This window comes from Plectrocnemia conspersa, unplaced genomic scaffold (genome assembly GCF_051122295.1).
Source record: "Plectrocnemia conspersa isolate PC_06_02 unplaced genomic scaffold, ASM5112229v1 ptg000001l, whole genome shotgun sequence".
In the NCBI taxonomy this organism is placed as follows: domain Eukaryota; kingdom Metazoa; phylum Arthropoda; class Insecta; order Trichoptera; family Polycentropodidae; genus Plectrocnemia; species Plectrocnemia conspersa.
In genome coordinates this window covers 1,195,873-1,208,086 of record NW_028277165.1, presented here as the reverse complement: position 1 = coordinate 1,208,086, position 12,214 = coordinate 1,195,873, and the positions used below count along the sequence as shown (strand labels likewise).

The window sequence follows — 12,214 nt, the reverse complement described above, 5'->3', positions numbered from 1 at the left end:
CAAAGTTTAAATCCCGAAAACACCATATATTTTTTTATAAAAAAATACATAAAAAATAAAAACTATTATTTTGTTAATGATGATAGAATCTAAACTTTTCTTGAAATATAACACCCATGTTGATTACCACTTCTGTGCGATGAAGCACGCCGTTATATATTATTATTAGCGGATGATCACGCACATAACTTTTCAGTTTTAAATCATAAAATATTGAAATAATACACTCAAAATGTTTACCAATATCAGCAATTCGCCGACCACTGGGTCAGAATATGAAGTACAAAAAGGGACGTTGGACTTTTCATTTTCCAACCCATTTTCCAAAAAAATATTAATATTGATTGTAACCTGACAGGCGTAAGCCCAATGCGTTACAATAGAGTAAATCTCTACAAACTAGGTAATTCAATTAGATATAATGAATACATACAAGTAAGTATTAACCACAAGACTGAAAGTCTAGAAAGCAATAACAAAAATGATATGTAATATAATAAATAATTAATAGATTTTTTTAGTCTAATTTTTAATAAATAAGTATTTTTATAAATAAAAATTCAAGTCTCTGAACCATTCTCTGTCTCTGGAGACCTTAAGAAATATGCTATCCTGATCCTAATATACAAACCAGAACACTGCCGTTATAAATATTTTTATTTTCTGTTGTCAGAAAATAATCTAAAATAACTATATAAAAAGAGAGAATAAGATATGTTTTTCACAAAAAGCAAAAAGTCTTGTTCCACCCGAATAATCAACATTAGTAAGAAGATCAAAAATAAGGGAAGGGACGTTAGAAACTTTCTTGGGGAAATCAAAAAAAAAAATAAACTATAAAACTGCCGTTATTGATAACTTCTGTACGGATCTTCAGTCAAAACTAAGGATTTGGAATATATGAGAATTCAGCCGAGTCGATCAAGACAACCCTCGAAAGAGACTGAGGAAAGTAACCGCTTTTCAATTTGCTGCAAATAACAATTTATTATAATAGTATGTTAACCCATTATTTCACAGCGCTAGCAGTAATTTTAGAGAAAAAAATCATATAAAAATCATTGATGGCCGGTTTGAAGGAAACTTATTAGTATAATTAATGATAAAATAATCCTTTGAGAGCAAAATTTAAATAAAAAGGAACGTCATTCGTGACCGTATTATTAAAATTGGGCCAGTTATTAATGACGACGGTGTGTCGTCTAATGGCGTGTCACGTCCGATTAAACATTTCGCTTTAGTTTAATTAATTTTCAGTTGAACTTAATTAACTTTACGCGTTGCCGATAGGACGGCTTTGTGAAAAAAAGGGCACTCCCGTCGAAAGCTTTTAATTCGCTGACTAGTTACAAAGCTACACTGGCGCAAAGCTTTTCAGAGAGCTTTCGAACTGATCGCAATAGTTTATTAATTCGCAACGCGATTTAAATTTTCTTTAGTGCAAATTTAACAGATTTGCATATTGTTATACGCAAAACGTGCATTAAACGTTTGGCAGTTGTATTTTATTGCACGTAAAATTATTAACGACTCCTAGTAGCGTTTCCTTTTAAACCTGCGAGGGGAAATTATGTAGCATTATTTTAAAAATCTAATTAGACGTTTTCGGCAGCGCAGTGGTTAAGACGCCAGACTATTAATTTTGTTTAATTCCACAGCCTCAGTGAGCGAGGGTCGTCTACAGTAATACATATATATACATATATATATAGAAACATAAAATTAAATTTTATACACTCATAAATAATTACTTTCAGGGCGAATAAAAAAAGTTTGAATTTGACTCACTGGTTCGGTGTTGCCGCAGTGAAAACAAAAACAATCGACGCGTTCGGAAATATCCGATGAAAAACATACGTGTTATTTCGAAGCTCTTTTGGATAATGTAAAAGGTGTGTGTGTTTATGTAATTTTGGGATTTGGGTAGTAACACACTCACGAAAACGTAAACCGGCGGCTGTTTAGTTTGTGACGGTGCGTGTAATTTTAATTGGTAGCCGGTACTTGCAAATAACCGCCTACTAGTAATTAAAAGCCCGGGAGAGACGTAAAACATCCTTCAGAACATTTTTGTTCCATTTATACTGCGCGACGACTATTAAAAAATTCTTTCAAATGTGACCGTGATTATTCAGCATAATGACGATACTCGAATACATAAATTTCATAACAAACTAACTACGTTAATTATCATTAATAAATATAATTAAACCTTGTACAAGTATGTAAATCATGCGACAATAACATATTTTTATCAAGTTGCATAATAAAAAGACGGCTTTTAAAAAAAAGAGCGTCTAGCGGATACACATAAGAAAATGTAGATCATAATCTGATATAATTATCGCTAAAACTTTTTGCTGGCCTTCTGAATAATCATTATATTATTATTTAATTAAGGTGCAAATCTATTTTCGAATGATTTGAAAATATTACTTATTTTGACCACAGATGGAACTACATTAACCAATAGTTAAAAAATTCTCACAGTGAAAAATGTGCCAGAATCAACCGCATATATATTAAACGCGTATGTGCAGACATTTAGTCTTTTGTAATAACTAGAGCATCCATTATATTTCAATGAATTTAAAGCTAACTCAAGCAGAAATAACAATAAAACAATGCAGTGTAATAAACAATTTTATCCAATTTATATATTTATTTTAAACAAATAAATAATTCAACTAGATTAAAAAAAATTATAAACCAAAAAGGGAATGGTATTCGTAAACTTGCTAGCTGCGGTAACTCACGATAGTGAGGGTCTGACAGCTAGTCAACTTAAATTATCGACACCAAATAGTACAAATACATTTATAAACTACACTATATTAATAAAAAAAATATAATGAATATTGTTTTAATATTAAAAATTACTTAATTTCTTTATTTATTAGTTATTTTTGAGCTAGTGTTGATATTTTAACATAATAATCGAATATAAAATATTTGTTTACTAAAACCACATTTTAATTATGTATTGATTATTTAATTGAGTCATACTTCGATGTAACGAGCGTTCGTTAACAATGAGACGTACCGAAAAGTGAATCACGCAAAAAACAATCGCTCAATGTTGCCAGTGGGATAAAATAAAAATGAAACGTTGTTTATGCATTTACAAGGTGGAAAGTGGAATTTACGCGTCAAATAAAAATTTTCATTATTTTTATCGGCTGTAATTAGAGTCGAGGAATTTCATCATAATAATTTTCGCGTCTCATTGTCGCGCCCGTGAGAAAAAAAGTATCGTTTGATGTAAAACGGCACTAAATTACACCTTTTCACTTTTGCTAATTAATTTCTCACTTTCATCGTCTGAAAAATGAAAATTTAATTAAATGTTATCGATCGAAAACTTTCGATTTATTTGCGTTGGATAAAATAATATGGTTTTTGATTGCGTAATGTTAATTTGTTCCTAAGTAACGAGTGCTCGCATCATCGACGTCCTTTTGATGGCGGCACTTTTAAATTGATATAAATGGCGGCAATTAAAAATGTTTTAAAATCGTGAATGTTCTCATGATCCATAATGCCTTTAACTGTAATTATGTCGTATACATAATAGTAATGTACACTGTAACTACAACACAGCTAATAGTAGTCGGTTAAGTGCTGACACAAGTTATTAAACATGAGTTGGTCTACGTTAGACAAGCGCGGCTTTGCGGTTAACTAGCGTTCAAATAATGCAGCCGCGATTGTTAACTACTCGATTTTGCCGATCTTTTTGCAATTAGAGTAAAAGTCAATTAACTGTGTATCAAATAATATTATCAAATTGTACTTTGATACGTGTAGATATTTCGTAAAAAATATCCACAGAGAAAATCCCCCATAGTTTATATGCACTCGGATGCAAGATTGATACGCTCCGACAGTTTGCAGCGTGAAGAATGGGGCAGATCTTCTTCGGCCACCGTTCAGCTCTGCTGGAACATCCAGCGAAATATCAAATAACACTCTGTACATATTTTGTTTCCGAGAAACTCTCAAACTAGTTATTCTCGCATCGCAAAGCCGGGATTAGCTCGCCTTTTGTGACGAGAAATGAAAAAGGTCTGTGGAAAAAATGTTGTTTCTATCAAGTGCTACACTTTAGAACACTCTCGTGATATGAATATAATAATAATAATAATGGAGAGAGGAAACTTGCCAAAAATAAAACTGAAGCAGTAAAAATTAACGTATATATAATATTAGTTTGTAAATTTAAATATATATATAATAAATAAAAATATTTAATTCGATAATGTTACAAACTATCGTGTTGTATAGAATATATAGTATATCAATAACAAAAAGTCTCTATCCGCCCATAATCATAGCGTTAATTAGACGATCGAGAACTTTAAAGGCGAAAAACTCTTACCACACTTGATAGGATGTTAGAAATTTCAAAAAATAAAAAATAAACTCTAACGTTCCTAGAAAATATGCAAATACAAATATCATGTAAAAAAATGTATTTGAATATTCTTCAAGAATCAGAAATACTTCTCTGCTTTGCTAGGATTTTAAACAATAGGACAATATTCAAAAGCACTACAAACTAGTATTTTGTAAAAAAGATATGTATCAATATCAAAAAGTCTGTTTCCACCCATATTTGCGTTAGCTAAAAAATCAAGAACTCGAAAGGCGAAAAACATTTATCACAATTTTCAAAGGTTTAGCAACATCAAAAAGTACCTTAGTGCTTCTAGCAAACAGGCACTACGACCTGCGCCTCTTTTAGAGATATGTAAAAAAAACAAAAATCTACCCTAACAATAAGGAATACTAGGATTTTATACAATGGAAGCATATTTGAAACGCTTTGAACTACCGTATCATACAAAAAATATTTATCAGTTTGTTTCCACTCTAGCCAGACCACCAAAAACTCGAAAGGCGTTTAACCCTTTCCCCAATTATCAAGGGTATATAAGATTCCGTTAGATCTTGACACAGAACTACCATTAGCTTCTAACTAAACTATGAAATAAATGAGAGCTACGCTGAGATGAACCATTGAATACGTTTGCTAATTCAACCAGATCTAGCGAAGCAGTCACCAGAATCAAAGAGCGCAACCCGCTCTTTATAGAGTACTTGGAGATTATGTGACGCAGTACTATTTAATTTAATAATTTCATTATATAAATGGTTTTCTGCCAAACTCAATGCCATTATATTTCGGTTTGTTTGTATTTTCCATCAATGAAACGTTGCTTAATCTCTTGAGTCAATTACCCCGTGGAAACTCAATGGCAAAAGACGTTTCGTAAGCATGATTTTCAATTTTCGCAATGAGTTGCCATAAGATTCGAGTCGATGAATTCCTCTCTCTCTCTCTCTCCACAAATCGTTAGCCGACGTTTGAACGGCAATGCACTGACAGTTTGTTTAGTGGAAAATTCGCTCTTTTCCAGTGAATTTTCTCCAGCAGAAGTGGGCCAGGACAAAAGAGCAGTGGCCGACGGTTGGCAACCGTCTGCACGCGAACACTTCGTTTTTTCAAAATTAAGGACGTTGACCACTCCTCTCTCTGTACAGCATGAGCTCACTAAATGTATATAGGCTCGCGTGACCCCCAGTGGTATATCCACCTGTTGGCTCGAGGTGAAGTCACACAGGGGCGCTTTTGACCCAAAAAATTAACATGTCACGTGAGCTGTAATCGTTAGTGAATTACATAATAGATGTTTTTTGGAAGCGGTATTTTATAATGTAATAGATTTGAACTTTTTATATTAGTATACGAAAAAGCACTAAGCTTTAAGTGTTATAAAACTTAAAATAGATTAGTATTATTATCTAATGATTCCAATGATTCGATACCCTCATTATTTAGAGATTTAATGCATTTAACAGATTATATTGTACTATTAGTATATGCAACCCATAAACATTTTTGGGAGTGTACTACTGAAATTTATGCAATGGCTTTGAAATTATTTATTAAAAATTGTCTGATTTAATAAAATACATTAATATTATATTAATTATTCATATCGAAACTCGCATCGCCATTTTTATACAATATATAATAGCTTCTATCAATAGAAGAGAAATCGAGCCAAAATTAACATCAATTTACTTCGATAATAATAGCAATAGAACATATGAAAAGTTTAGTGCGGCAGAAGCCGCAAGAATTAGATAGATTTCTGTATATAAAAATATGTTATTATTTCTAATAGAACATTTTGCTCTCTACTTTTTTCTTTATGAATTATTTTTAAAACTGTATTTTTTTATTTGTTATAAAATATAATTTCTATTAAACAGTTTAGTTTTAAAAACTATACTTTTTTAAGTAACGACAGTATTTTATAAAAAGCTGTCTTAAAATACTACAAAGTAATTAAGTTTTTTTTTCATTTACAAAAAAACATTAAATTAACTTATATCAAATTTAAATATGAATAACTATATCAAGAAAGTACGATAGGTGTAAGAAATATATGAATATACATATATAGCTTAGACCTAAAAAATAAATATACCTGTAATTTATACTCATTTTCCCTTCAACCGACATGTTGACTAAAAATAACTTATACTATGGCCATCAAAGACATGAGATCGATAGTAAAGTAAAGACATACAGAACGATTACATATATATAACTTAAAGCCCGACATTGACAGTTTTATTATATTTTTTTTTCTATTAATATGTTTATTAATTCATTTATATATTTAATTTTGAAAAAATAATATTACAATTTATATTAAGCAATGAGAAACATACCAAACGAAGCGAAGCATTTGATTGTGATTTATGTGACTGTACTACTGACCTGGAATAAAAGAAATAATATATTAAACAAAATATAAAAACACAGATCCATATATAACGCAAGAAATTAGTTACATTTTTTTATTATGGAATTTAAACTTGAATGGATTTCTTAAATAAGTTTGTTTAAATAAAAAAGTAATCTAAAATAATTATATATTACATATCTGAAACATATGTTATATAGAATTATTATTTATTAAAATTATATTATATAAGAAAACAACAATAATATTTGTTTAAAAATATTATAGGAAACACATATCCCATGAAGTTAGTCGTAAGTGGTATAATACAAATTTTAACATAGGTTTTAAACTTAGATGAATTAATTATACAATTTTACTTAAAAAGTAATATAATAAATATATGTTAATACATATGTTGGATTTTAAGAAATACAACAATAATATTCTCACGCTTTTAAAAATGCTAAATATGCCATTATCAGCAAAAATGTGTTAAATTACATAGTTAATGTGTTATTCATAGACGTTCTTAGGCAATATACGTACTAAGGGATTCTCTTAAAACTATAACTATAAATTACCAACGTTCGTCAAATTCAGGTACATTTTTTTCTTAATAGATAAGCTAATACAAATCCACATTATTTAAATATATTATATTTTATATCCCGTATAAACTAAATATATTTAAAATTTATTTGATAATTTGAAGTGTTTTACAATTTTAATCGATAAAATCAAATTCGTAGTTCATTCTCAAGCGTGCCCAAAACCGGGATTTCAATCATTGTCGCGCGATCGTCGTAAAAGATAGTATCCCTAAACATCAATAGATAAAAAAATACGTTTTATTAGCATTTATACGGTTTGATCGACATTAACCTCAATCATATGTACTAAGTATATATTACATGTTCACGTTTAAAACGAACCTAGTTCAGTAAAATCTAACGTATATGTGCATTCAATTGGAAGCAATGATAATGTTTATGTATTATAAAAGGAAAAAACTCACTTTTCGACCTCGGAGTCCATTAACGGAAATTCAAAATTTGAAGATTTCATAATAAAGATTGTTTATCTAGTTTAATCAATGTATTCTTCTAATCTTCAGCACATTATGTATATATCTAATTTTCATAGTTATAACACACCTAGTTAATTTGAAATCCGATTATTTATATTCAGTCAAATCAAACAACGTACATAATTAATTAACGAAAATTACTGTCGCGTAGCAAAATTTTGTTTATAAATAATAATTATTCAAATCGGTTGTCACGTTGATGTCGGCCATCTTGTTTTATATTTAAATGCTTGTTTTTCATTGGTCGAAACAACCGAATGCATTAACGGCGGTTCGAAAATCCATCAGAGCAAATTCAATTTTTATTATTAAAATTAAATATATTTCCTTTGTTTACGTGTATTATTGTATACACCGTTAATACAAAGCGATACGATTTACATAGTAGAATAAGTATAAGATAATGAGATGAAATAGCACATTATTAGATCATTTTTGATAGCTAGCTCTATTTTAATTTATCGTCAAGATATTCCTGCGTGAGATTAGAAAAATCCAGGTAAACCTTATCTGTGATAATTGATCGAAATTATATATTTATTGTTAATTCTGATCACCCAGATACGATAAAAATTAAAAAACAATTATATCCATATAGAATACGAACCCTGGTCTTTCAAGTCAATAGTCAGCGACTTACACCACTTGTACATCAAAAATTATACAAATAATTTAAATTGATTATATGGTGTTTTTATATAAAAACTTTATGCGTTTAAACAGATAAACATTTATATTAGGCATCGTGTTTCGTACATTTAAAAATATTAATAATAAAAGTATATATTTATTATTGATGGAAAATTGTGTATTATCTAATTACATATATTTTCGAAATTATACAATATTATTGTATTTTATAATGTATTGAATTCAAAACTCTACAAATTGATATTGTAAATCTATAAGAGCTTAAGAGAATAGGTCAATACTATATGATAGTTGTGGTGGATAGTTTATTAAAAAAATATATAATACCAGCAGCTTTTAATATTATATTCATGTTGATGCTCTTCTAGATATTTGTATAACATAATATATTATGTATAAGCCGTATTTGTATTTCTACATTTATATCTATCTATAAAAAAGCAATTAGATATAACACAATACGTTTTAAAAATAATATTTCTTAAATGTGGTTTAAATTTAATATAAGATTAAAAATTTTCCTTTCCAGAAATATCAACGTCATATTTTAATTTAAAATCCTACTTTATATATTATAAACTGTTGTCAACGTCACGCGTCGTCCTTGTTTTTATAGTGCACCGTCGTCTGACGTTATTTTGCTACAAATTATTTTAACGTTGATGTAATATACGAGTTGTGCTAGAGTGGAAACGTTCGTTGTTTCGCTCAAGGCGAACAATAAACACCTGGATAAGGGGAAAGACAGGTGATTTCGACGCAAAGTCAAAAATTGAATAGGGTATAAGTCGAGCTTAGAAGAGAGGAAACTAGAGTAGCGCATTTAATATCGAAAATGTTAAAAGAACACGTACTCAATTGCGTTAGTGTTATATTTCACTGTTTCAGCAACGCTTTTGAAAGTAAGAAGGGTATTACCAGGTAATCATATATCGATCTTAGGGTGCGGTATAACATTTAATTATATCATACAGGGTATTGAAATTATGGATTTCTATCGCAATGTACATCTGTACTTTTTGTGTGGCATAATTAATTGGAACATGATGGTTTTAATTGATAATGTCAACGTAGGTATTCCTCGGTGGCTTGACGTACAATTACAGGATCGAGATTGGGATCAAACGTCACAAGTGGTTGGTCGGTTTTTGGTTTATGGTGAAATAAGGCTGTAATCGCGCCTCAAGTGGCTCGATGCTTTAATCCGATTATATATTGAATGTCAAGTGCTTGAACAGCAAACATTGCCGAACCGAAATGCTATGTAGTCTGAAATTTGAATACGGAAACCCATAAAAAGGTTAGCTAATCCTACCAAAAAAGCCCGTAATTCAAAGATTACTTTAACAAAAAAGACCGTCGAGTTTATTATTTGTATTATGTGATTCTTTGTATATTTATTTACATTGTAACAATATTATTTTAGTGAAATTTCAAATAAAAACACAGTCCTATTCAATGAAATATTTACTGACATTAGTTCAACCAGAATTCAAAGAGAGGCACTCAACTATATCGCTTATTATATCTAATTGGACAGAACGATACAAATAAAATAATTGGTAGGATGGTTCTAGATCTTAAAAGAGCATTTAAAATAATATATGTAACGAGTAAGATGTATATACATGAAAAGGTCAAGTAGTAAAATAGTTAGACTATGCAAATAATTGGAGCTTAAGAAGAAAATCGCATGCAATATTTAATGTAAGGACTATTGTTGCTTATGTTATATATAAATGATATTATTATTATAGTAAAAAAGTGTTAAATTTATATATTTGTAGACAATACATTTTTATCTAAACTACACTAAAGTTATTTATTAGTAAGATATATAACGAGGAAGATGTTAAGGTGATCATATAAATAAATAATACAAATAAGTACTTATAAATATATATATTAATAATAAACTAAAATTAAAAAAACATTTATTATACTATTGTAGCGACTGTTATTTATTAATTATTTTAATGGAAGTAGAAAAAATAAGCTTATTATCTGACTATTGTCTAACGGTCTACATTGGCGGCTTTTAAATCGTACGCGATTGCGTTTCGTAAATCTACTATCTGGGCAGTTTAATTATTTGTGTGGCACTATCTGAAGTGTATACATTGTTGCTTGTTTCTAAGTAATTAAAATCCAATGAACGACTTTGTAAAATTAGATAAACTATTTTATTACTAAGTGCGTCTCTAATAAATATAAATATTTTTGAATAAATATCGTATTTTTTCGATGTTTAATTTATTTAATTACTAAATTTATAATGTTTTAAATTTTTCTTACCCTTTTACTTTCAAGTATTTGAAATAAATTTCGTTCATAAATTGGATCGAAAAATAAAAACAAGCGTAACAAGCACCGAGACAAATCAACAGCCCGTCCCAACTCCTTTGGGGATTTAAACCGCGCTGAGTTATCATGACTTTTTTAAATATTCATACGAAAAAGAGTATACAAAACGATTCCAAACATTGTGGGCGTTCGTTTATGGGTATACTCACTTTTCCAACCCATTTTACGGTCGGAACGCCGTATAAATAACGACGTAATTGTTCGACCGTAAAGCAATACGTAGGTACGTAGTAGCGAAAGCGCGAAAAACGGACCGTACGTAAATTCACGTCGATTTTCCTTCTACGAATTCACTTTTGTGAGAACCAAGATCGAATATTAGCAATGACTTGTCCCGAGGGTTTTTTGGGTTATCGCGTTTAACCCAACCAATTGATAATTAATTGGGAGTGGCTATCGAATGTAAACTAAAGCTTTCGTATGTCGGACGAGGGTTGAAAATTTGATTTAGTGTTTTTTTGAAACATACGGAACTAAATTTGAAAAGGGTCTGAATGGAAAGGTATATTTTAGGTCAGTAGTAAAACTTTGGATTTCATGCTTCTAGTAAAAAATAAATATCAAGTCTAAATCAATTTTATTTGATGTAAACAATATGATTAACGGTTACTTTTTAAATTCATTGGCTGTAAATGTAGCTAAGCTTAAATTGGAATTACTAGTAATAAATGTAAAAATACAAATAAGATATTTTATTAATAATATACTATTTATTTAAAATTTAATTGTTGCTGGCAATTAAGCCTTTCATCTAGATAAGCTTTAAAATGTACGATTTTAAGCATGTTCAAATAAAAATCAAGATCTGCATCACATGGATGTAAAATAACTAAATTTCAATAGCGAAGCGAGTCGGCGAGATAAGAGATGACTCATTAACATGCTTTGTGTATCTTTTGGGTACGTATATTTAAAAGTTTTGGTGATGTTAGATATTGGTTATAACAAATAATTCAAACGCAAAAAAATTATCATAAAAGTATTTAGTAAAATAATTTGCAGTGTAATTAAAACGTTACGCTACTCGTTACTATTTATAGTGCAAAGCTAATGCTATTCACATATTATTGTGTTAAAGCTTCTATTTATACATATAGGTTAAAACAGATTATATATTAAAGTGTTTCAGAGTTAGCTTAATATATTTTATTTTATATTGAAAAAAATCTTGATACTGTTTTACATTCACAAAATTTTATATGTTAATGTTTTGTGTTACTTTATATTGTTTTAAAACCTTTACATATTATTCAGTACTCACGATAATTCATCCATATTCAATCGAATGTGAACGAAAGCCTCAGTATGTCGGTTGAGGCTTCAAAATTTGATTTAAAGGGTTTTTGAAACA

At 29.4% G+C, this 12,214-nt stretch overlaps 1 protein-coding gene and 1 long non-coding RNA gene across 5 annotated transcripts in view; both read right to left on the bottom strand.

Annotated features, from left to right (window-relative positions):
* The window catches only part of LOC148238309 (fasciclin-3-like), a 256,136-nt gene that overhangs the window by 130,906 nt on the left and 113,016 nt on the right, over window positions 1-12,214 (bottom strand). The window lies entirely within an intron of this gene.
* LOC148238310 (uncharacterized) overlaps window positions 1-12,214 on the bottom strand; it is a 144,257-nt gene that overhangs the window by 82,464 nt on the left and 49,579 nt on the right. The window contains exon 4 of the long non-coding RNA XR_015808939.1: window positions 6,745-6,793. This is a non-coding gene — a long non-coding RNA (uncharacterized LOC148238310). The remainder of the gene's footprint in view (window positions 1-6,744; window positions 6,794-12,214) is intronic.